The sequence below is a fragment of the Delphinus delphis genome, chromosome 11 (assembly GCF_949987515.2).
Source record: "Delphinus delphis chromosome 11, mDelDel1.2, whole genome shotgun sequence".
In the NCBI taxonomy this organism is placed as follows: Eukaryota; Metazoa; Chordata; class Mammalia; order Artiodactyla; family Delphinidae; genus Delphinus; species Delphinus delphis.
In genome coordinates this window covers 13,134,508-13,162,046 of record NC_082693.1, presented here as the reverse complement: position 1 = coordinate 13,162,046, position 27,539 = coordinate 13,134,508, and the positions used below count along the sequence as shown (strand labels likewise).

The 27,539-nt window shown below is 39.7% G+C and overlaps 1 protein-coding gene and 1 pseudogene across 2 annotated transcripts in view; one reads left to right on the top strand and one right to left on the bottom strand.

Moving 5' to 3' along the window:
* Window positions 1-27,539, bottom strand: part of DERA (deoxyribose-phosphate aldolase) — a 258,807-nt gene that overhangs the window by 95,878 nt on the left and 135,390 nt on the right. The window lies entirely within an intron of this gene.
* On the top strand, window positions 55-11,446 carry LOC132434238 (large ribosomal subunit protein eL18-like; annotated as a pseudogene).

The following is a 27,539-nucleotide window of genomic DNA, read 5'->3' as shown; positions in this document are numbered from 1 at the left end:
ATTTCACCCCACTGTTTTTTTAGCGTCTGCTAAAATGTATTTGCTTTTATCCCTATGACGACATTAGCACGAGGAACTGAAGTGTTCCCATTCTGCTACGTAGCAAAGCTTCATTCCCCTGGCACCTACACCTGCCACCGTTGCTTTCTGAACCTTCAATACCCGACAAACGATGTAACTGAAGGCTTCATCTCCGTTATCCCCACCACCAAGGTGTGGTATGACGAAGGCAAATACAACTCTGCTTCTCCTCCTCCCTTGTATTTCTTCTCAGAGGTATCCCTTGCAGTACCTCATTCGCTTACCTGTGCAATACTTATTGAGCACCAATTGTGTACAAGAAATTTATATTCTTCACTACGATTCAATTCTCTGACAGGGCCTTTTTGGTGTGTGCTGGTGTTGGTGGTGGCTGGGAGATTCTAAGAGGTAGTCAAGAATGTCTACCAAACTCTTGGGAGTTTGGGATTGACATGTACACACTGCTCCATTTAAAACAGATAACCAACAAGGACCTACTGTATAGCACTGGGAACTTTGCTCAGTACTCTGTAATAACCTAAATGGGAAAAGAATTTGAAAAAGAAAAGATACATGTACATGTATAACTGAATCACTTTGCTGTACACCTGAAACTAACACAGCATTGTTAATCAACTATACTCCATTATACAATACAATTTTTTTAAAAAAAAGTATGTCATAGAGATATCCACTTCCAGCCAAGATGAATAACAGTGACCAGACTTAGCCTCCTGCCTGAAACAACTAAAAAAAAGACAAAATATATTTTAAAAAGAGGTTTTCAAGAAATTGGACACCAGAAAATGAAAGGCAACCGTCACTGAGAGATGAGAAAGAAATGAGGTGAGCCTAACAACTGTCCCAGTTTCCTAGTTGGGGAGAGTTCCCAGGTTGTAGCGCAGAAGAGGAGACCCCAGGTAGAACCCTGAGGTGCGCCTGAGTTGAGGAAACGAAGCTGGAAGTCCACATAGGCCAAGGCAGCTAGAATTCACAAAGAAGGGTAACCAGAGAGTGGAGAGCTGCAGACAGAGCTCTGAAGATCTACAGTGGATCGCCCTGGAGTATAAAAGAATTATACCCCATAATGGAATTCTGCCCAGAAATGACACAGGTGACGGGATTAGTAATAGACCAGAACATTGAAGCAGTTATGACAACTGTATTTCCTATGTTCACTATGACGAAAGACTGAACATGTTAAGCAGAAACATGAAAATATATAAAAAATGCAAATCAAACTCCTGGACGTGAAAACTATAATCCCTGAGATGAAAAATGCACCATATGGGGATGATAATAGATCAGATGCTGTAGATGAAAACAGTAGTGAATTTTCAGATAAAGAACTGGAAACTATGCAAAAAGAAACACAGAAAGAAAAAAGACTGGAAAAAAAGGAGCAGATCTTCCATGAGTTGTGGAACGTCTTCAGGTGGCTTAATATACATGTAATTGGTATCCATGAAAGAGACGGGGCAGATAAAATACTTAAGGGTATAATGATCAAATTTTTTCCTAATTAGATGAAAACTATAAACCCACAAGTCTTAGAATCTCAACAAACCCCAAGCACAATACCCATGAAGAAAACTACACCAAGGAACATCACAATTGGGATGCTTAAAACCAGTCATAAAAAGAAAAAAATTTAAAGCAGCCAGAGGAAAAAAAGACACGTTATGTACAGAAGAGCAAAGATAAGGAGGATAACAGACTTCTCACTGACATGAGAAGACAGTGGAGCTGCCAAGTTTAAGGTACTGGAAGAATGAAACCATCAACCTACAATTTTATATCCTGTAAAAATGTACTTCAAAAATGAAGGCAAATATTTTTTAAATGCAAAAGCTGAAATAATATCTTAGAAACTATGTGGATAATATAAAAACTTTTTTTCTTATTATACAATGCTCCCTAAGAGATCATTTGCATTTAAAACAAAAATAAGAAAAATGTATTGAACAGATTTTAAACATCATTAGTAGTTCAGGAAATGCAAATTAAAACCACAATGAAATACCATTACACACCTATTAAAATCTCTAAAATTAAAAATACTGATGGTAACCTGCTGTAGAAAAAAATTAAATTTTAAAATATACTAACGGTGTAGAGCAACTGTAACCCTTACGCACTGCTGGCAGGAACGTAAAATGGTGCAACCACTTTGAAGAACAGTTTAGCCATTCCTTAAGAAGTTAAGCATACACCTACCGGCCATTTCATTTCTAGGTATTACTTAAGATACATGAAAGCCTAAGTCCACAGAAGTACTTGTACACAAATGTTCACTGCAGCTTTATTTGTAATTGTCAGTAACTGGAAACAGTTCAAATGTCTAACGACAAATGAATGGATAAACAAGTTGGTATATCCATATGATGGAATTCTACTCAGCAGTACAAGAAATGAACTACTGATACATGCAACAACATGGATGAATATCAAAATAATTATGTTGAGAAAAAGAAGTCAGACAAAAAATAGTACATATATATAAACTGCTAGAAAATACAAACTAATCCATATTGGTAGAAAGCAGATAAATGGTTGTTTGGAGACTGAATGGGGTGGGAAGGGGATTTCACAGGTATTACATATGCTAAATTGCACTACTTTAAAGTTAAACTATATGCTTTGTATATATGAAGCTTATTGTGCCAATTATACTTCTATAAAGCTGTTTGTGAAATATAAGAGAATGGCATTTAAGACATGGAAACAACCCAAGTGCCCATCATCAGACGACTGGTTTAAGAAGATGTGAGATATATATATATATATATATATGATGAAATATTACTTAGCCATAAAAAAGAATGAAATATTGCCATATGCAGCCACATGGATTGACCTAGAGATTATCATACTAAGTAAAGTAAGTCAGACAGGGAAAGACAAATATCATATGATATCACTTATATGTGAAATCTAAAATATGACACAAATGAACTTATTTACAAAACAGAAACAGACTCACAGACATAGAAAACAAATTTATGGCTATCAAAAGGGAAAGGGAGGGGTGAAGGGATAAATAGGAGTATGAAATTAACAGATACAAACTACTATACATAAAATAGATAAGCAACAAGGATTTACTGTATAGTACAGGGAATTACGTTCAGTATTTTGTAATAACCTATAATGGAAAATCATCTGAAAAAAATATACATGTATAACTGAATCACTTTGTTGTACACCTGAAACTAACACAATATTGTAAATCAACTATACTTCAATTAAATATATATATACAATTAAATATATAAAATATATATTTAATGCCATTCTCTTACACATACACGTATATACATACATACAAAAGAATGGCACCAAATATAAATTTATTGGCAGGGATTTTTTCTTTTTGGTCCATCTTAGCTGTGGTTTCCCAACCATAGATGAATGGCTGACACTATATACTTATTAAATATTTTTTGAATCCAAAATACTAGAACTGGCATGTGGTTACAGTTGTCACATATATCTGTGCCATGTTGCTTTTCCACAGATGCCCATTCTATTAAGATATGCCCTTGCTGTAAATTTTTCCTAGCCAAGCTAGTGGCATTCTATCATTTAAAAAAGCTTTAAGCTTAGCAGTACTTTTTTGATTCTTTTCACTTGGTTACTGGGGATTCTTAAATACTGGATTTTTAAAATATCACATGGACCCTTATTTGCTTCAAACTTGGAAACAACGCTTAGGGCTGGCAGAGATAGCTAGCTGTCCACCAAATATTTATGATTCCCTTCCATAATGTAGAGCAATTGTTGGGAAGGGGCTGCCCTGTCAAAGAGTACATTTCTCAGCCTCAGGCCCCAGTAAATAATTTGTGTGGCCTGGTGTAAAATTAAAATGCTGACCCCACTTTTAAAAAATTATCAATAATTTCAAGATAATGATAACAGAGCATTAAACCCAGCACGGCATCCTTCTAGGCATGAGGCCCTGTGCTGCACAGGTCATTAGCCTGTGAAGCTATACCTGCTCAGCCCCCATTGCATCTGGAGTAGGGGATAAAGAAGGGTGTGATTAGTTCTTGTCAACGGAACGTGAGCAGAAGTGGTAGATATCACTTCAAGCCAAGATCGTTAAGAAACACGTGTGTCTTCTCCATCCTCTCTCTTCCACCAGCTGAATATCACTGGTCAGAGTGAGCTCGGATGCCTGGGTTGTGCATGTCAGAGCCTCCATGGTCCCGGATCTCAGAATAACTGTGTTCCACGGATCCTGCTTTCCCCACCCTCCACTTCAGCTGGTACCAAACACAAAGTTTGGATGTTACTTAAGTAAAAAATAAATGTTTGATATCATAAGCCCCTAAGACTTGGGAGTTTCCTGTTATGGCAGCCAGCAATACCTTAACTAATATCAGAGTTGAGGAGATAAAACTCTGAGCTGAAATCCCTTAAGACAGGCAGAGGAGTCCACTGCTCTGCTCACACTAAGTCTCAACCTCCAATTCTCCTCTCTGTTCTATGCCTGCTTTGAACATATATGAAGTTCTTGAAGCACATTTATCCATTCGTTATTTCAACAGATAGTTTTGAAGCACCTCCCATGTGCCAGCTACTGGGTACTAGGGATTCAGCAATGCACAAGACAGATGAAGTCCCTACCCTCATGAAATGTACATTCAAGTGAAAGACGCTGTTGAATAAGTCAATGAAAGAAGAGATGAATATATCAGAAGAAAAATAAACAGCACCCAGGTCAGAGTGAATGGTTTTACTTCCCAGAAACTGTCGTGATACATAAGAATCACCATAACATCAGTTAAGACCATCTTACACCACCGTAGGAGCTTAGCAGTACTTTTTTTGATTCATAACCCCCATGGGTAGCAAATGCCCCAATATATGAATGAGTTCTAAACCATCATCCAGGAAACCTGCAACCACCCATGATAGGAGAGAAGTAGTAGAAAGTGGGGAGAATTATTGATTCTCTTCCTAATCCAAAGTTAAAAGCTTAGAGAAATACCAACTGAGAAATAGCCATTTTTGCCCATAAACCAGATTCCATTCTGCCTGGCAGTACCATTACCTTTGGAAGATAAGCACATACTCTCTTAGCATAAAAAATACATAGTATTTTGGATCTTGTTGTAAAAATCTTACAGAAATAGCTACAACACAACTGTATAATAATGAACTTACAGCAGTATGACAACCATATATGGTATAGCAGGGCTTTCAAATTCAACATCTGAAGCAATAATTTTTAATTACTGTAATTTTTGTTACATCTAAGCAATTTTAACAGCAAAATATTTTTAATTAGTCACATGCAGAAACTATACAAATTAGCTTAAGCCCCCATTTCCCCAAACTCAAGAGATTTCTGAAGGCCTTGCACACACTCAGACATGGCCTTTGATGTAAGTCCAGCCTTTTACTTTCCCTTTTCTCACACTGAAAAATCAGTCCCTTCAACCCCAGCAGAAATAAACTACTCTCGAATGTTAATTATCTACTCTGTCTTTTTACTTCTTTAAGCACAAGGCATATACAAAATATGCAGCTCAGTGATCTGTCTCAATGGGAACATACCCACATAACCACTTCCCAAGTTAAGGAGTAGAATAGTCCTAGACCTCAATCCGCTTCTGTCCCTTCCCAATCATAATCCCTTCAGTCCTTCCCAGAGGCAACCTACATCCTGATGTCTAACACCATAAATTGGTTTTGTCTATTTTTGAAATTTACATAAATGGAATCATACCATATGTATTTTTTGCTCTCCTGACTTCTTATTCTGAAAACTTTTTAAGCCTAGAGACAAGTTATGACTGTATTTTTAAAAATCCATATATCATTAACCTAGATTTACTAGCTGTAAATATTTGACCACACTTGCTCAATCTACCTCTCTCTCTTTTGATAGATGCAGGATTGGTAGATAGATGATAGACAGATAAATGAATTATTAAGAAGTAAATTACAAATTATGGACATGACACCTCATTTTTAAATACTTCACCACGCATGTCCTAAGAATAAAGCCATTCAGTTCATAACCATAATATAATCACACTTAAGAAAATTAACAATTCCATAATATCTAATATCCAGCCCATATTTAATTTTCCTCAATTATGCAAAAAATGACTTTTATAAATTCACTTTCTATGCAGTAGTCAATCAATTCTCTCTTATTACATTTGGCTGTTAACTGTCTCTTTAGTCTCTTTTAATCTAGTACCTAAGCCCACTCTTTTGCCCTCCATGACCTTTCCTTTTAAGACAGTCTAGACAAATTTGCCTTTAAAGCAACACACCCTCTGAACTTGTCTGTTTCTCTATGGTGTCCCTTAACTTGTGCCTCCATCCCCTGTATTTCCTCTACTCTACAGATTAGGTCTAGAGGCTTCATGAATTTGGGTGAAATATTTTTGGCAAGAATACTTTATAGAAGTCTAGCCTATGTTTACATCTCTCCAATACACTTTCATCTTCACTCTTCTCATATAAATTCCTTCCCAATCCTCTGTGGCTCCTTCCAAGAAGAGTAGCAATTAAGCCAGGAACCCTACAGTAAAACTGAAGAGGTTCGCAGAAAGTATGGAAGAAAATCTTGTCAATATATGTATAGCATTTAACTTAGAGGGCTGCAGCATCATTTTTTTTTTTTCATTGAGGTCTTAGTTCCCTGACTCTCATAATGGAAAAACGGAGTCTTAAATTTCATGTAAGAAGGACAGCTTTCTCTGTTTTCTTACTATTTTAGAGAGAGGTAGCCAAGTCTGATTTTGCAGTTACCATTTATTAAAGACAAATATTTAACAGTGCATTTCATGTCTATCAGCATCAAAAAAGGCAGAAAAAGAGAAGTGAAATAAAATTAGAAAATTAAGAGGTGAACAAAGATAGTATAGAGAAGTGACTTTCGAGCTTTTTAGACCATGACTTACAACCAAGTATACACGAGAATATATAAAATGAAAAAAGTCATAAAACCATACATAAAACCCTCAAACGTGTGAAGAAACCCTGACACTTTATATCCTAGTCTCTCATTAATTTTTTAAAAAGAAAAGAATCTGTGTTTTATCCCTAAAATTTTTATAACCCCCCAATGGTTCATGCCCAGGAGTTGGGGGAAGAATGCATTAGGCTAGCTAGTCGAAGTGGTTAGCAAAGAAATGAGGAGGAATTGGAGTACGAGTAATAGCCCACCTCAGTAGAGCACTATATTTTAATTATTCAAATCAATGTTTTCCTTCAGTTTAGCATCTTATAAAAAGCAACTAGAGTCAAAAGACTTGAGTTTGAATTCTCGCCTAATTATTTTCAGCTACCTTGAGCGTGTCCCTTGGACTTTGGGGGATTGGAGTCCTCTGCTGTGAAATGGACATGATATCAACAAGTTAAAGGAGAAAGGGATGTGAAAGAACTGGGCACAAAGCAACAAGTGAAAGCTGTGTTATGGTTCTAGGAAGTTAGCTCTAAAGCCATAGTACTACAACCACCCTTTCCTTGAAGAAATCAGAGCACGTAAATCATGTGAGCTTTCAGAATTATTTTCAAGTGTGCCCCTTTGCCCTGATAAAGCATCACTTCTGGTGTTTCAGACTATTTGGAGAAGAGTAAGTTAGACAGTGAAAAGCACTGGGCAAAAAAGGTCTCCGTATATAACTAAATCCTCCCTGACTGACAAGATTTTTGGATCAAGAAATGATGGAAATTGGCACAAATGATGTGAATTTCCTGCGATGAAAACAGTAATTGAAAACCAGTAAAATGGTTTAAGTTTGTGCTGGTTTATTCCTCTAAGCGGATGTGTCTCGCTTATCATTTGTTTTAATTATTCCTGATGTGTTGCCTATCACATCACAAGCTCCTTCAAAGGGAAAGGAATAAGCAGTTGTCATAACAACAAAGCTCTTCATTACCCTGGGAACCTTGGACAGCTTTATTTAAAATGAAGGAGAAAAAAGAAGCCTAAGCAATTAGCTTTATCAGTCTGATTCATGTTCTTAAACTGATAACAGTGTTTCCTGAAGAACTTACAATTTGATGGGGAATGTGTCATGAATATTTATGGTAACATAAAACTCAGAAAAAAATTGGCTAGCTAATTATCACTTGGAAGGTGCTTCTGGTCAAATTTCTGCCCAGTGATCCATTTGATTTTTTTTTTAATGACTTTTATTAAACAAATCGAAGAATTAGTGGGACTTTTGCCAACATATATCCACTGGTTCAAGAACAGCAATGAGACCTATTTAGGTTTAAACTTTAAAGCCCAGGCTTCACCCTCAGCTAATGTGATTTGTGTTAAGTTTGCATTGTTACACCAGAAATGTTCTCACCTGCCTTCCACCCTTCCTTCTCTGTGCCAGAGATACAGAGGAATTCCCCAGAGAGTTTTAATTCTGCCCTTCTCTGCAAAATTAAAAAAGCAGATGTTTTCTTCTGGCTTCAGCAGATAAGACTGAGAAGTAATTATTGTTCTGGTCCCAAATCCCACAGGTGTTTTCATTCCTGCCCTGGGACCACAGGAAAAATAAACAGTAAACCTAAGAAGGTCTAGGTGGGGCACTCTTCAAGTTCAGACTTGAAGCCAAATGTCTGAATATCTCGTGCAAGTGAAAAACTATGCAGAAGTAGGCAAACTTTGTCTGCAAAGAACTAGACATTAAGTATTTTTTGCTTTATGGGACCTAAGGTTTCTGCTGTCACTACTCAACGTCGCCATGCTTGAGTGAAGCAGTCTTGGACAATAAGTAAACCAGTGGGTTTGGCCCGATTTGGTCCTGCCATTGTTTGTTGACTCAAAAGGGTTCCCATGAAATTAGATATCAACCACCAAAGGAACAGTGCGTAAGTTCTTCAAACAAACGGCGGTGAACACTTGGAAAGCATGTTCACGAAGTTGTTTTCACATACATTATTTCATTTAATCCTGAAATGAGGACTACTCTAAGAGGCAGGCGTATCATTTTTTTATCTTACACATGAGAAAACTAGTCCTGGGGTGCTCAGGTAACCTCCTTGCTTTTCAAACAGCTGGTCTCTTTTAATGATCTTTCCACCACACACCCAACTGTCCTGTAACCAATGCACTCCATATAGATCAAACAGAAAGAAGTATGAATGATAACAATTTCTAATTCTTATCATTATTCTATGGATAAATGTACTTAGCGCTCAAGTGAGTGAAAAAAAAAATCCATCAACACTCCTCAAGCTCTGCTGAGTCCCCCCAATACTAACTCAAGCATTAGACCAAGCTGTGAGTGACCAGAAAGCCAGAAAATTCTGTGTTCTGGGTCCCAGGATCAGAATTTAACCACATAGGCCTGGTTTGCTCTAAACTACCTACCTTCACACACTGAAACCAAGAAGGACTTCATCGATGGTTTGGGGTCAAAAAAGGAAATCTACCAGAAAGAGCCCACACTGAGTCAAATGCAGGAGCATTTATTCATCAGGATTGGGACATTACCTTAAACTCCACATAGAGCAGAGATTCTTTTTTACCAAAGATTGTGCAGGCAACTATTACTTAATTATGACAATTATACAGAGTCAGGATATTGCATTAGGAAACACAGATGCACCATCTGTTAAAGAAAAATGATTTAACTGATTTTTTTCCTAGACTTTAGCCTTGTAACTGTTAACTCTACATGGTTCGGCTCAAAAAAGAGTATCCATGAAAGACACTGCCAACAGTGCACCTGTAAGTCATATCTTCCATATCCAATCCATTTCAGTTCTACAAGCACTTACTGAAGGTCTAAGTGTCAGGCATTAGTAAAATAATCTCTGCCTTCAAGGACTTTATACTGTTAGCAGGAAGAATAAAATGCATACATAAATGAATAAGACACAAGGAACACTTTGGCGTAGGAAAGGGTTTACTATTACATGGATCCAGAGGATAAAAAAGAGATCTGGAGAAAAAGAAGGAATATTTCATAAAGAAGAGGATCAGGGGAAGTTTCAGAGTGAATTGGAGGGAAAAAAAGGGAAGACGGCTGTCCATGAACTGGTGTGAACAAAGACACAAGGGCAGAAAATTGAATTGGAGGTTGGGAGTTAGTTGGTTTAGAGTTTGCCATAGCGGTTAAAACCAAAAGTTCAAGGACCAAGATGCCACTGGCTGAAGGCTTTCCCCGCCCACCCTGGCTCTGCTCTCTCTTTCGGGACCTGGCCAAGGACAGGGCACCGTCATGGAGTTGACATCCCCATAACAAGGACGGAAAGGTTTGACACGAGGAGACTGATAAAAGAAATGTTCGCATACTGAGATATAGGGAAGTCATTCTGGCTCATACATGCATTAACTTGAATGGTATGCTAACTAAGATAGCCTGTTGGTGGCCTATCAAACACACATTATACATCTGCTTTAATTATTAAAGAAAAAGGGCACATTGACCAGAAGTAAAGAATGTCCATGTTAAAAGTAAAGATTAAATGCCCTCTTCCTGGGACACCAATGCTGGTCCTCCTTTGACGATAAGACTCCCTTCCCAGATGCCACAGCCATGCTGACTCACTGTGTATGTTGTTTTGTGTTGCTTTTTTTTTTTTTGAAACCTTGAAGAAATGTAACCCTGACTTGTTTGTTTAATAAATTTATTTATCTATTTTTGGCTGCATTGGGTCTTCATTGCAGTGCACAGGCTTCTCATTGCGGTGGCTTTTCTTGTTGTGGAGCACAGGCTCTAGAGCGCAGGCTCAGTAGTTGTGGCGCACAGGCTTAGTTGCTCCCTGGCATGTGGGATCTTCCCAGATCAGGGCTCAAACCCGTGTCCCCTGCATTGGTAGGCGGATTCTTAACCACCACACCACCAGGGAAGGCCTAACACTCACTTGTTTAATGTTCTTTGTTCTGACAAGATATAAAACCGTGCTGAAAACCCTGCTTCTCCAGAGCAGCTTCTCAGACTAATCTGGGAAGGGGGCTTCCAGGATAGTCCTCAGTTTGGCTCATATAAAACTCTTTTCTATTCTTATTATTGATTGTTTATTGATTATTTTCGTTGACAAGCCCAAGAGCCAGGACATCTCCTTAAGGCTGTTGGCCAATCTGTACAGGCTTCTGGACAAACTGACTCCACCTTCAACCAGGTTGGCCTGAAGAGGCTGTTTGTGTGTCGCACCCACCAGCCGCCTCTGTCCCTTTACCGGATGATCCGGAAGATGAAGTGTCCTGGCCAGGACACTGCGGGCAGGCGGCCGCACCAGAGCCACATCCCCAAGGCCAGGGGCAAGATCCTCCCCCTTGACCAGCTGGCCCTGGACGCCCCCCTCCCAAGGGCTGTGGCCCTGTCCTCCTCTCCAGTCCTTGAAACGGCCGACAGGTGTCCAGGCATCTCGGTAAGGCCCCAGGAACCCCACACGGCCACATATGCTCCAAGGGCCCAAAGGCCAACAGGCCAGCCGTGGCTACAAAAACTAACTCCAGATCCTGCATTGTTATGAAGAAGATTTCAGATGCTGAAAAAAGAAAAAAAAAAAATGATGAAAGCCCAAGGACCATATTTAGCCTGGAAACTGTTGATTCTCTTTTGGAGTTTACATAGTATTTTTTTTTTTAAAAATCAATTCCCACTTTCAAAAGTTGGAAATTTCACATAAGAGTTAGACTTCAGGCTCCTCTTAAAGAACTGGAAGAGCTAGCAACCAGGAATTGTGCAGAGGCTCCCCCTCAGACAGGTGTGTCCTTTCCCATGTGTCTGGTCCCCTCCAGATCCACTGTATCTACTTACGTTACCTACACGGCCTGCGTAGACATCTGAAGGGCAACAACTAGTCAAGAAGAAACATATGAGATATTTTCTAAGAACTTGAAAGAATTTCTTTCTGATTAGGAAGGTGCTTAAAATTATTCTGTTCACTTCACAAAGAAGTAACCAACTATTAAGTTATAAGTCATGGATTAATGAAACAGGAAAAATAGGTTGAGTCATCTATACTGTGGAGCAGCCTGGAATAGATAACTGAGTTGCCTATAAGCTGAAAATTGTTCATTTGATTCAATAAACAATGGTCAGCAGTGGGAGGTTTTTGTACAGATGGAGCTAATTTTGACTTTTTCAAAAGATGTTAATTCTAAAATAAATTTTTTCATGTTTAAGCTTTGTTTCAGCGGCTAAACAGGTTATTTTGTGACTGTGTTGAAAATAAATGTACTGTGAGGTACACTTATGTTTTGATTTATAATTTGCTTGACCTCATCTTGAATCATTTGTGCTATAACTTTTTTTCAGTGCTCTACATGAATTTCAAAACACTTCCCCTAAAATCAAGCATATGTGGAATCACAATCATTAACATACTTTAGTTTTACAAGTTGTGTGTTTGCCCATAACTTTCCTTTTCTTTATACCACTTATAGGCAATTATTTCCAAACAGAAAACAATTCATGCCGAATATATTCTAAAGTGCATTTATAAGTAAAAGGCAATCATTTCTGAGATATATGTATTCTAAAATTCTTTGCATTTGCTGTTGACTTTTTTTGCAGTTCACTATAAAATGCCAGTTGACTACATAAGGAATTTAAAGTGATTTCTTTTGTAACATTTATATATGCAGAGTCAGCCTTTTGAGTAAACAGTATCTCCAACAAGGACTATTTTTATCCTATATTTAAAACATTCGTGTTTTCCTTATATACTGGTATAATAATTTCAGTAATTTATGGTTTACAATAGAGTTATCTTTTTTTAAGTGAACCAGATAATTTTAACACCTTCCTGTTGATCATTAAATTAGCTCAAGCTCTCTCATCTTTCCTAAGAAACTATGTCACTGAATGCGCACGTCTCACCCTTCAGCCTCGTTTGCTTGCTTTCCATTTCTTTCTGCATTCTATTACCTCTCCTCTCCCACTTGGGTTATTGGCAAAGGCTAAGTCTAGCAACAACTACTAGTTATCCATCAGCTAAGGTTATTTTTCATTTCTGTTGCCTCTAGAACCATTTGTTTTTAGAACTATAGTCTCTTTAGCTCATTACAACTGAGTTTGAATTTGACACTTGTATGTGAATTGCACGTATTTTTATTTCCCGGATAGGGCCTGCCTGATGACAAATTTTAAAATAATCTCATTTTCAAGGCAAGGGATCTTAAGCCAACAAAAGCTTATCCTTGACAAGAGAACAGAGAGAGAAGACTATAATTGTTTTGATAATCATTGGGTTTCTGTATGAGATGCTCACATGTGTGCACAGATTTAGGTGGTGACTGTACCAGGCACACCTCATAAATCAATCTGGCAGGTCCTCATAACCACTTGTGCTTTTCACATCGGAATTTCGTACGTTTTTCAACGTCTTCCTTGTGCTGAAATCCCGAGATCATGTGTATTATTCCAAAAGTGTTTCACCAAGGAGATGTCAACAGACTTGCCTGTTTCCCTTGACGCATAATGTGATTTCTTTGTTTAGTCTAAAGTCATATTCTTTCTTTTCTGCACCCCCTCGCATCCATGTTCATATGAATTTGTCACCAGTTATAACCCCAGTCCATTTAGCATTACCAAGTTTTTCCTCCTACTTGAATATCTGTGTTTCATTGCACATTTTCCAAATACAATAGCTCCATTTATCAAAGCATCACTACTTGGAATAATTCTCTGTGTATCATTAGTGGGCAAATTTTCTGTTCATATTTTATGCTCATCCACACTCTAGTAGGAATTTGGGGGTGATTTCGAGGAGCCCCTCTAACAAATAATTGCATCAAATTCCAAAAATATAACTGCTACTGAATTTCCTTTATGTGGACGTCTGGATCCCTAACTTCTTCCAGCTTAAGGTTTTAAGTTCATCTAGCATCACTGGAATTAGATGATTTCTACATCTTCATGATCTATAGAGTAAAGCCATCTCTGTGTTCAAGAAGGAATCAGAGACTCTAAACTATTTACAACAGAGATTGACGGTGCGATATGCTAGGTTTGTAAGGACTATCACTGATCACATATTATAAACAGCTTTGGTACATATCTTACAATAGTGTCTTGCATTGCCATTCAAGTCTTATATTTAACTTTTTATGTCTTGTCTCCTCAAATAGATTCTAAATGCTTGAGAACATGGTGTGTGTGTGTGTACATGTGAGTGTGCTTCTTGGGATTTTCCACAGCTTCTAGCAATATACAGTGTACATAACAGAGGCTTAGAAATACATGAAGAAAGAAGGAAGAGGGGGAAAGGGGATGGAAAGAGGCGATGGGAATCAGAGCCCTTGAATAATACAAGGATGGGAAAAGCAGGGGGTCCAGGGATTACTGATCATATTACCAAGTCACTTGTCACTAAAATATCAATAGGGAAGAGAAGAGGTAGATTGCGAGAGGTAGACCAATCATATACTGCTTATGCTCTTTGGAAGAAAAAAAATCAGTGATACTGTAGAGAAAAGGAAAATTCGCAGCTTTGAAAGAGGCTGGACCAAACATGAAATATAAAGGGTGGCTGGATAGCAATAGCTGGATATTCAGCACATTCTCGACAGTCACTCAAGTACACAGCAGGGACTCAGCACACGTTTAGGATCCATTAACAGTAACATCTCACCATTTCTGTGAACTTAGCCGTATGCCAGTCACGGTGCAAAGGGTTTTATGTGAATTATCTATCGTGAAAAACTCATGAAATTTATATAAACAGGTAATCAGTTCATTTTATATAAACACTTATTTAATGTATGTGACTCCCCTTATCGGATTCTTGCTGCAGCTCTACATTGTAAACACCCTTCTAATCTCCATGTGTACGTTTAGGCACATGAGGAAACTGAAGTTACAAATGAGGAGTGACTGACTCCAGCTTTTACAACTAGCAAGTAAGTGGCTGGGCAGAGTTCAAACCCAGGTGCTCTAACTGCAGAGCCTGAAATCAGGCACGACACCTGATCTCCCAGGAGTCTGTCACTTAAGTAACGTGCTTTATCAAAACAGAACGATGCACTTCCGTTTGCACGTTCTTAGCCATGCTAGGCACCGTAATACTAACTAATAGTTGGGTCCTACATATGACTGTACCCGAAAGGTAGCCTCGGGACTTCATTAAGAGATTTCTGGGGAATGCCTGAATTCATACACAGGAATGAGAGCTATATACATTGTGCTATTCTTAGGCCTAATTATGGACAACAAATTATAAACACTATATGGTGGAGATAACATACCAATTCCTCTTAGGAACCTTAAGCTCGTATGAGCAAAAGAATAGCTTCTGGTCTTGAATCTTCTTCACCGTGTGTTGCCCCAGTTCTACACTCTTGTGCTGTGGGATTGCCTTTTTTGTTTTGAGGTCTCTAGGATCAATTCTCAGTCTTTTCATTTGCAGCTGCCCGTAGTTCTCTTAAGTGTCCCCTTTCTGAGTTTTCTGGCAGGCTTTCCTCCCCTCCAGTAGGTACAGTTTTTTGGTTTTTTCTTTGCGGTACGCAGGCCTCTCACGGTTGTGGCCTCTCCCGTTGCGGAGCACAGGCTCCGGACGCGCAGGCTCAGCGGCCATGGCTCACGGGCCCAGCAGCTCCACGGCATGTGGGATCTTCCCGGACCGGGGCACGAACCCGCGTCCCCTGCATCGGCAGGTGGACTCTCAACCACTGCACCACCAGGGAAGCCCCAGTAGGTAGAGTTTTAGGCACTCACCCTCTTCACTTGTTTCTGGCTCAGAGTAGTCTGTCCTGCTACAGCTCTCACAGCCAGTTCCTGTCTCTTTGGCAGACAGGATCAGAGTGTGTAGATTTTAAAGTCCACTGCCGTTGGCATCAGGAATGGCTTCCTGCTCTGAAAACATCTTTCCCAGTGTCCTGTGCCACCCTATTCTCTGTCAGTCTACACATCCTGCTGGGGGCAGTGGCTCAGAGACATTCTCTTCCTTTGCTTCATACCCAGCGTTGTGTGAGCTCCTTATCTACTTTAGAATCTACCCTTCACACCCTCAAATCCCTTCCTTGTGTTCCTTAGGACCAGCCTTTATCACTGGCCCATGTCAGTGCTCTTTGTTCCTTTTCCATCCTTTGAGATTTCCCAGTCCTGTGGTCCCGGGCCAGAGAAGAAGCCTTAGATAAGCCTCAATTCCAATCCGTGGCACACCAGACTGTCAATCTCTCCTGTGAAAAATTCAACAATTCTGCCGTGGTTCCAGTCCTTTCATTTACATTGAGACAATCTTTCATCAATCTTTCGGGTGTTAGTGAGAAAAAAAATGAAATGCCCCAAATGCTTTCTTCTGAAATGTGAGAATCTTTGCGATCTGAGCTAAAGAAGCTGTAACTTCAGCCACTCAACAGGTATTTTTTTATGTACCAGAAAAATGGCAGTGAATAACACAAGCAAGGGCTCTGCTCTCATAGAATTTACATTCTAGGACTTTGTCATTAGTTAATATTTATCAACTACATTTGATAGGGAAGACATATGCTAGGTGTGTAGAACAGCCAATACATGACATCCCTCTATCCCAGTTGAGTTCAGAACCAATTCAGAGATAGAAGAGATAGACAGGTGGAGATCAAACCAACAGCTTTATTACTGTTAAAGCTGATTGGAGAATGTGGCTTTAGATCTGCCTTTATCGGTGAATTTAAAAGATTCTTTATTCATGGGATAGTTTGACAGCTGCAGGCCACTTCCTCCTAGAAACAGAGCCTTTACCACATGGCTGAGGGTGGATGGGAATTCATGAATCCTGTGGACAAGTTCACTCTGAAAAAGAAAAGTCCAGAATGTGTTGAGTCCGGCTCGTTCAGTTTCTTCTCTTGAACTCACCAATTGGAGAGCTGAAGCGAGAGGCTAGGAGTATCATTCTAGCAGAAATCTCGTCACATGGAAAAGGAGACCAGAGTGCTGGTTAAACAAACAGTAAATGAGACTCTGAAAGAAAGTAGAGTCAGGGAAAACTTATGTGTCCTTGGAACACTTTACTGAGATTTATTGAGACTTCGGATGGTCTCTAAGAGTCACGGGTCCACGAGTTCATTAACACTGATTTGGAGAGCCTGTGCCATGGAATGATTTCTGTAAATGGTCCTAATACTAACGGTGAGTTTCATTTTGAAAGCAAAAATTGCAGGTGAGGCAAAGATGTAGCGTTGCAAAGCTTTCCATTTGCATCTGAATGAAAATAAGCAGCCATTTAAAGTACAGCCTATAGAACACAGAAGAGTAATTGTGACAGTGATTGGAGGAAATATTTTTAATGAAGCATTGCATGTAGAGACAAGTTGTTTGAAGAAGCCTATCACTGGAAATTCGGTATCGCCTTCTTGCAGGCTTCTTAAAGGTTAGGATTTATTAAACTATTTTCCAACAGAATCTAAGGAGAAACAAATGGTTTTCAACCATAACAACTAAAGTAATCACCAATAAGACCTCAAGTTACGTTGGATGATGACTCTCTCGCTCTGAAGGCTGCTGCAAACACAATCTTATTCCAAAGCTGTTGCTTGTTTCTAAGAGATCAGGTCACACTGTTGAGTCCCCCAATTTATTTAAATCTGTTATTTTATTTCAAGTGCTAATTGTCTCTCACAACAAACAGAGACTCCTCTCAGCTGCAATTATTGGCACTACAATAGATAAACAGGGAAGCCTGAATGCGGAGCCAGAAGAGTTGCCTTGGTTACAAACCTGCGATGCTTTTGGTTATTACAGTTCTAGCCACGTTTTGAAATTTCCTAAAACACCCCAAGAGCAAAGTGTTGCATTCTTTTTTTTCTTCTTTGTAGCCCGTCTGAGTTAGTTTTAATCAATATGGAGGCCTAGTCTTACATGGGTACTTGTACGAGGCCTCTTCAATAAATAACCATACAAAACAAAGCTTTCATTTAGAACATTTGGATATATGTGTTCATCCACTTTCAGAATAATGAGAAGGAATCAGAATTATCGTTTCATGCTAGAGAAGCATATTATTATCTTTCCTGTATCCACAATTATACAATGCAGCCATTACACTGCATTATCCTCTCATCTCTCTCTTTTTAAAAGCAAAGAGAAAAATAAATCACCTTAGAGCCCATCACTGTTCAAGTCCCTAAATGGTATTTTCCCTCTTGAGTGCAGACTGGGTAGGGCTAGTGGGGCAGGCCAAAAGGTCTCTGCTAGTAATTGTTTTGTTTTCATGCTTCCCATTTATTTAAGAAACTGAGTTGTTTTGTGTGTGTGTGTGTGTGTGTTTTTTTTTTTACGGTACGCGGGCCTCACTGTTGTGGCCTCTTCCGTTGCAGAGCACAGGCTCCGGACGCGCAGGCTCAGGGGCCACGGCTCAGGGGCCCAGCCGCTCCGCGGCATGTGGGATCTTCCCGGACCGGGGCACGAACCCGTGTCCCCTGCATTGGCAGGTGGACTCTCAACCACTGCGCCACCAGGGAAGCCCCAAGAAATTGAGATTCTAAAAGTTAGGATGATTATTCGGATAATGATCTATTAATATAACTAACGGCTTAAAAAGAACATAAGAAAATCCATGCTGTCCTTCCTAGCTAGCTCATACTAGGTCCAATGGACCTCCTGTCCATTGTTGTTTAGCAGTCTGTATTAGTGGCTAGTATGAGCTCTCCCTTTGCTCATGCATGAATCTTGGTTACAGGAGGTATTTTTGTTCATTTCCAAAATATCAAGTGAGCCACCAGATGACTTACCTTTCACCCACCTCAGTAAAGATATTCAGAAGTACAAATGACAACTACCACTTATTAAGGACTTAATACATGTTAAACCTCGTACTAGAACTTTTAACAAATGTATTATCTAATCATTACAAACATCCTATCACGCAGAAATTATTATCCTTATTTATAGATAAGGAAACTAAAGCTCACAATATGACTGAAAGAGATTTTTTTTTTTAATCCAAAAATGTTTTTACTAACAGTGCAAACTGGAATGCTTTAGAGTCGGGATACTGGGCTAAAATCCTAGCTCTGCCGCTTGGGGCTGTGTGATTATTTCCAAGTTACTTAACTCATATCTGTCATAGACATTTTTATCTATAAAGTGGGTAAAATAAGAGAAATAGGGTTCTGCTGAGAACTAAGTGAGTTAATACATTAAAGCCCTTAAAACATTGCCAGGAACATTGTAATTATCCAATGTTAGCTCTTTAAATATTTGGAATATTGTATAATTTCCCAAGGTGATGATGTTTTAATGTTTCAATTATATTACTATCGTTATTTCTTATATGTACAATAAGTTTAATCATTTTTATCAGAGTCACTGAAGATTACAAAGTATCAGCGTGGGTATAAAGTATTTCTACACCATGCTTAGCTGGATAAGCAATACAGATTTTAAATATAAGTGTATATTATTGTTTTGTTATTTATAGATTTACTACTATTTACCATTAGCTTTAACCTTTCTTTGTTACTATTATTATCTAGAGGCATCAAAGCTGATACTGTACAAAACTGTCACAAGGATGCCTTTCTATTCCACTGTCCACCCTCCTGTAATTTCATTCATGCTCCCCTCTAATACCACTAGAATCTGTCTATTTAGGTTTTCTTCTCCATCAAAACCTGTTTTAAAATCTTTCCATTCATAATGGTTATTAAACTACTATCTCCCAGATGTAAATCCAACCCTCTATATTATGAGATGCTAAGACTAGGACTTGGCAAAACTGTTTATCCTTTGTCCGTTACGCATAACCAATGGAGGGCAGGAGAGAGAGAGACAGGAGAGATGGAACATGGACTTGCTTTTTATACGCCAGGTGTTCATGTGTTGCCGGCAATAGCCTAGTGGACCCAGTCCCCAGCCTTCTTCATCACTCCCAGATACCTGAGAGGTGAAGCTGGGAAGTTCTCCCACTCAAGTGTCTGAGTCCTGCATCCATGGGGCCACTGCTCTGACTTCTATGTACCAGATGCTGCTAGACAGCTACCCGTACCAAGAAGTCTGAATTCCAACTCTGCATGGCCTCCTCCCTAAGCTTGTAGATTTAGATAACTCCAACCTCTTCCTTTTGTTCCTAAGGGGACTACTTCCTACACTTACTATCTTGGTGTAACATAAACATTCACCCTTTGCTTTTTCATTCTTCTAACATTTGCTTAAGCAATTCTTTATCTTAAACTCTCTCTATTGAAATACCTAATGTGGTTTCTAATTTCCTGTCTGGACGCTAACTGACCCCAAAATGCTATAAATAACTATTCAAAATGTTATATTCTTGGAAGTTTTGGAAATATATCAAGAAGGAAGAGAGAAGAAGAATTTTAGGTATCTATCAGTAGGTAGTAAAGACTTTTGTGGGGTTAGAAAAAGAGACGTTTTCCCTGCCCCTCTCCCCAAATAATTATACTCTACCAAGGCAGCCAGTTCTGCCCACAGGCAGGAGAAATTCTCTTACTTGGGGGAGAATCAGACTTTTTGTTCTGTTCAAGCCTTCAAACTATTGAATGAGACCCACCCATAGTAGGGACGGCAATCTGCTTTATTCAGTCTACCAATATAAATGTTAATCTCATCCAAAAACATCCTCATAGAAATACCCAGAATAATGTTTCACCAAATACCTGGGCACCCCATGACCCAGTCAAGTTGATACATAAAGTTAACTATCACATTTGCTAACAAAATAAGTGACCAGTTGAGATTTCATCGACAGTCAACTCAAATAGCTGTAACTGAGGAACTTTGGGGTAATTCAGTGTTCATCAGAGCTTCCTCCTTCCATCCTGCCCCTGTTTTGTGAACTGCATGTGTCTTTCCTGTTTGGGATTTTTGCCCTGTCGGCCAGAGCTTCCTGTATCTTTCTTGGCCGCTGGGATGGCTCTTCAGTCCTTGGGCCTCTACGGACCATGAGTGCAAGTCAGTACCAAAGCACTGAGAAAACGTATAAGGAACCAAGAAATATCTTCGGAAGAATGGACTAAATAAGGAGGTATAAGGCCCCCCAGGTTATCTTAAAAAATTATCTATATTTTCTTTTAAATGGACAGTGAATTTTAAACGTGTATGATCTTTTCCTAAGAGCTATACTAATCCAGTTAGGGTACTTCTCGAAAAAAATTAGACCAGGAATCAGCAAGATGGACTGCCTCTTCATTAGGAGTTTTTGATGACTCTTCCCTTTGTTAATTATGTCAACAGCAAGTAAAACACAGGGTCTAGTAGCACACGAAATTTTAAATTATTCAGAGACTGATTATATGGCTTGGGAATTACTGTATCTCTTTTCATATCTCACACTTCCCACAGCCATTAGCATCTCCAATAGGAGTGTGTATTTGAGGACTGAAATTCATAAAACGGGATCTTTTCAACCTGAAAGAGATTTTTAAAGGCTAACCATGCCTACTCCCTAACTATGCAGTGAGCCAATTGTCTTAAGAAGGGAAGGTAAATTGCCAAGGCATGTGAATAAATTAGTGGAAGGGATTAAAATTAGGCAATTTGTTACTTGTAAACTGACTTGCTTACACCTCTAAGGTGCTTCAAGAGAAGACTATGACAATAGAAATGAGAGTAAGGAATATGGAAGGATTCTAATTTTCTGTCTTATTCCTTCTTCTATGGAAAATTGGAAATTGACTTTAATGGATTGCTTCTGCTCCTGGAAGAGACATGTAACGTGTCCTAATCCAGGGTCTCAGACCTAACATATATGTGTGTGTATGTGTGTGTGTGCGTGTGTATAATTTGTTTATGTTTATATTTATATATATAAAATACAAAATTATACTATGTATCTATAATACATATAATATTTGTGTAATATATTACACACACACACACACACACACACACACACACACTGTTGGTCTTTATCTTTGAAAATGCTAATGTCAACAGTTTTATTTTCCTTGCTTATGATTACTGCGGAAAAGACTGAAGAATCCCCAGCTGGCCCGCCACACAGACACTTGTATGAAACGGCCTTTCCAGAGCAGTGATGTCCCTTGACTCCAGCACTGTCACTGACTGAAGCCGATGTCACTTAGTCTGTTTTCAACCACAGTGCCTGCAACACCCAGCAAGCCAGCAGGCCCATAACGGGGGCTTCCTAGGAAGGCTGTAGGAACCGGGAACATAACCTCTCAATTCACCCTGGCCATGCCTGTTATGCTTCAGATGTGCTCAAGGACAAGAAAATGAAAGAAGGAACAGAGAATAGGGCAGGAGGTCCACAATGAAGGTATTTGTGCTTCTAAGAAGAGTTGGAAATTAACACTGCAATAGGTACACTGAATCTGAGTGGCTTTCTTTCCAGGTACAAGTATTAAAAATCATTACCCTGATTAAACTTTGTCCATGGCTACCCATAGCCTCCAAGCAGAATGCTGAACAAGGTCCTTTGTGATTTTTACCTCTGACAATTTATCCAGTCATTTCTCACTGCATTTGCCCAGCCCTACCCTCCTACCTCAAAACCCTGAATTGTGTAAGAGAATGATACTTCAACACTTGCCGTACCTTTCACCTTCCCATACATTTGCACATGCTAATACCTTTGCTTGGGACATTATTTTACTCTCCACCACTTGCTACTGCAGCCTGCCATTCCCACCTCCAATACTCTCTCTGGCAGGAAGCTTTCCTCCCGCTGCTTTGTTGTAGGGGGTCTGCAGTGGCCAGTCTTTACAGTGGCCGCTGATTATAGTACCTCCTGCTATTCACACTCGTGCGGTCTCCTCCTAAATTAAGTAAGCTTGACCTGTGTAACCTATAGGAAATTGTCAAATATGTGATTTTTTTATTGAAATATAGTTGATTTACGTGTTGTATTAATTTCTGCTGTACAGCAAAGTGACTCAGGTATATATATAGACACATTCTTTGTTTTAAACATTCCTTTCCGTTATGGTTTATCAAAGGATACTGATCCCTGTGCTATGCAATAGGGTCTTGTTGTTCAGTCATTCTCTATATAAAAGCTAACCCCAACCTCCAGTCCATCCCTCCCCCAGCCACCCTCCTTGGCAACCCCAAGTCTGCTCTCTATGGCCATGAGTCTGTTTCTGTTTTGCAGATAGGTTCATGTGTGTCATAGTTTAGATTCCACGTATAAGTGATATCATATGGTATTTGTCTTTCTCCTTCTGACTTACTTTACTTAGTATGATAATCTCTAATTGCATCCATGTTTCTGCAAATGGCATCATTTCCTTCCTTTTTATGGCTGAGTCAAATATGTGACTTTTGAGGCTATGTCATAATAAAAATACTAAATCCTACCTTGCTTTCTCTTCTATCATTTACTCTGGGAGAAGCCCACTGTCTTATCTTGAAATCATTCAGTCAGCTCTATGGAGAGGTCAGTATGGTGAGGCCTTATGCCAACAGCTAGTATCAACTTGGCCACCAAGCAAGTGAGTCATCTTAGAAGTAGATCCCACAGCCCCAGTTGAGCTTTTAAGCGACTGCAGCCCTGGCTGACACCTTGACTGTAACCTCATGAGAGATCCCAAGACAGAATCGTCCAGCTAAGCCACTCCCAAATTCCTGACGCATAGAAGCTCTGTAAGATAAATAGTTACTGTTGTTTTAAGCCTCTGTGTTCTGGAATATTCTATGCAGCAATATAACCGGGGTCTCTCACCTATGCCTATACATTTCCATAGTACCTTGTGATTCCCTCCATCAAAGCCTATTTCCCATTGTTTACTTGTCTGTCTCTCCCACTTAGCCTGAGGGCATCTTGAGAGCAGAGACAGCAATGCATGCTTTGATTTATAGAGTGTCAATGGTTCATCAAAGGGCAATTCCTGATAATTGTACAGGTTATGCAAGCACTCGAAGATGCCTGCCAATGTCCTGAAGCAAATGGGTGCGGAAATTCAGCCCTTGCTCACCCAGCAAGTGGAATGTCCTGCTGAGGGCTGCTGCCATGGGGGAGAGAGGAACCTTTTCCTTTGTACTCACTAAATCTTATCAAAGGGCCACCACTCTAATTCATCCACTGTGTCAGTCGGGGTCCATTCAGGACACAGAAACCATATATACTGTGAACAGGGAAAGTTTAATATACAGAATAATTAACCACAATAGAGGATTGGAGTAACAGGTTAGCTACCAAGGGTAAAGAGAAGTCGAAACAATACAGAGATCACTGATGTAGGCATCAGCTATTACCTCGATGACTGAGGCAAAGCACCCAAATAAGGAATGAACCTAGAAGAAAGACGCCTGTCCACCAGGGCTGACACACAGACTTTGCTGGAGAGAGCACTGCGGGGGTCCACGAAATGGCAGAGAAGTCGGCTGAGGTGCAGCCAGAGCAGACCTTGCTGGAAAGCCACCCTCTGGAGAAGTGGAGGGACACACGGATGGGGAGGTGACTTACTGCCAGAAGAGAGCACACACCCGCACCGGGGCTTTCTCCTCCGTGTCTCTCTAGCACCCTCCACTGACGGGCTTAATTTAGTGCCAGCTGGGAAGGAAGAAATGTGCCAGAGTCGTTAGCAGGGCGAGGAAGAGTGGATCCGTGGCTGAGAGGCCATAGACTGATAACTGGAACATCCAGCTAGACAGCAGCCTTCTTCTAACTTGTCCACCCATAGGGATGCCTTTTTCAGACTCTCATGCAGGCACTCTATGGCCCTGGTGGTTTTTGAAAGAGTCGTGGAAATATGCTTTGGGGTACCTGGCGTTCAAAGGTTGTTCTTAGTCTGGTTTGCTCTTAGCAACTGTTCTGCTCAGGTGGCTGCCTCTTGGAGAAAATTTGTGGGAGTGTAATCTCTTAGTTATTTTCTATTGACCACGCCTTCAAACTGAACTTAGTAACCTCTTGGCACCCCTGCGTGTCTCACGTCAGACTGAACTGACCTATGTGGCAACTGGTTCCCTATCCTAGTGGCTTCCTCTCCAACGACACAGCAGTCTGTGCTCTCTGAGCTTTGATGTCAACAGGACACCTGGACACCTTGTTATTACAAATGTAGGCCTTGCAACTGACCTCATGTACATCAAGTAAGTGTGACAGATGAAAGACGAAACCCTTCCCCATGCGGAATCTGTTGAGGATACAGGACTTCTGTCATTTTGAGGCTGACTGGTTCTTAAAAGCAGTTTGGCTTATAACATCTGTCAGGAAAGGGTAATGTTTTGTGACATCAAATCACAATTGTATCTCCACTAATAAGGACATTATAGTAATAGATACCTGCCTAGATCTACACAGCATGAAACTATGGCTTGTCATTTCTTCCTATTTGTATTACTTTTCTCTAAAATGAAATCATAGCATTACTATAAACACCTAGCAGCCTGTTTATCCTGTTGATCTCAAGAAATACACTAATTATATGTTGAAGGAAAGGTTCTCTTTCTAATGTATTTAGGGCAGAATAAATGTCAGTTCAGTCAAAATTTATGGAGTCTGGCGAAGTTACAAAGAAGAAGAGATTATATCCTTGCCCCAAAGTAACATACAATCTAATATTTCCTGTCATGGCTTTCTGTTGGATTCTGTATACTGCACTTTTATTTTTACATTATTTCCCCTCTTTTCTATGATGCTTTGATATTAAATGAAAGCAGAAAACTGGAGAGCTGCACCATTGACTATCCGGATTTTATGAAGCATTACTATCAACAACCATCTCCTTTATTTTAAGGTATATATATCCCCATTTACTAAAGAAACTCAGAACAGGTAAACAGTTGGAAAGTAAACTTAAATCTAGTTCTATTAAAATGTCTTTGATAAGCAATTCTTTATATGATAAAAAAGTGTCACACAAAACAAATTTATACACAAGCTTTAAGTGTTTTGCTATATTTCTTGGAGAAACAGAGAAAAAAATAAGATTTGCAAGCAAATAAGATATAGTGGGCCTAATAACCATTACTTTTAAGAAAAGGAACACAGGCAGCTACTGTAAATCAAACTTACTCATCAATAATATCTTTCCACAGAATCTAGAGAATAAGCTTGGTCAGTACTAATCCAAAAATGTAGAAATGATGTCATTGAGAGAGGAAAGGGGTCAGAAGTATAATGATGCTAATAAAAATGATAATTAATGCTAACATTCCCTGAACTCTTTCGCTGAGCCAGGCACCGTTCTAAGCCTCTAGATGGTATATTAGTCAGGGGTCTCCAGACAAAATAGAACCAATCTGTTTCTCTAGAGAACCCTGAAACAGATATAGGTATAGATATAGATATATACTGATAGATAGAAATACATATACAGAGGGAATTATTATATATATTATTTAATATAATAAATCTTTCTCCATGGGGTGGGGAGAGAGAGAGAGATTGATTATAGGAATTGGCTCAAGTGATTATGGAGGCTGAACAGTGTCATGCCCTGTTCTCTGCAAGTTGGAGACCTAGAAAAGCTAGGGTATAATTCAGTCCAAGGCCAAAGGTCTGAGAACCGGAAGTGCTGATGTTCAAAGGCAAGAGAAGATGGATGTCTCAGCTCAAGCAGAGTGAATGTGTCCTTCCTCCACCTTTCTGTTTTACTCGGGCCCTTAAGGGATGGGATGATGCCCCCCTCACATTGATTAGGACTTTCTTCTTTACTCAGCCTACCAATTCAAAGCTAGTCTCTTCCAGAAACACCCTACAAACACATGCAAGAATGATGCTTTACCTGCTATCTGGGCATCCCTTAGCCCAGCCAAGTTGACGTTAATCTGATAATGACTGACGTCATTATCAGTCAATCTGACACCCCTTTAATCACACTGCTCCACTGCATGTTTCCCCAAATGAAAACAGAGACACACACATTAACACACATTCACATATTTATGGAAGAACGTGAGATTTCCATTGGTTTTAACCTACAAAATATAGAACCCACTGTTGCTATAAGGTTTACTGAATAAATGGGAAGAAAAAGAAAACAAACATTTAAGGGACTCTGATCTGCCGAGCACCATGATGGGTGATTTGACATATACTCTCTTGTTAAAACCCACATAGCTGTGCCGCCCGGCTTGTGGGATCTTAGTTCCCCCACCAGGGATCGAACCTACGCCATCGGCAATGAAAGCACGGAGTCCTAACCACTGGACCGCCAGGGAATTCCCGGCATCTTTGTTTTTACCCTCTGTCAATCCTGCCTTCTGATGACAGTACCAGTGTCGGGGGGGATACAAAGGTGTTTTGGAAGCCCACGAATGAACATGTGTTTCGGTGTAGCAATTCAGAGTGGTTCGGGGTGAAGCAGAACAGAATCCCCTCAAAGAAGAATCAGAGTTTTCTTTAGAATCATTTGCTTGTATATAATAGGAACTCACTCAAGCATGGTTAAGAAAATACAAAAAGAGGCTTGGTAGAAAGCCATAGGGGTCTCCCATGGAACTCAATGTCAAGAAGGACATCCAGGTCTCTTGCAGACAAGAACTGGGGAGTAAAAATGCTGCTAGTTTGCTCTTTCCTTCTCACCAAGGGTTCCTCTCATTCCCACTGCTCTCTTCAGTGATTCTCCTTGTCAGCCTCCTGGCCTCGTCTCCTTGGTCAGGTGCCTCTGGGCCACCCCAACCCTAAGATAAGCCCAGCAGTCTTGGGAGAAAGAAAATATTGGGCCCATTCCAGCCTTTAGATGACCCACCCTT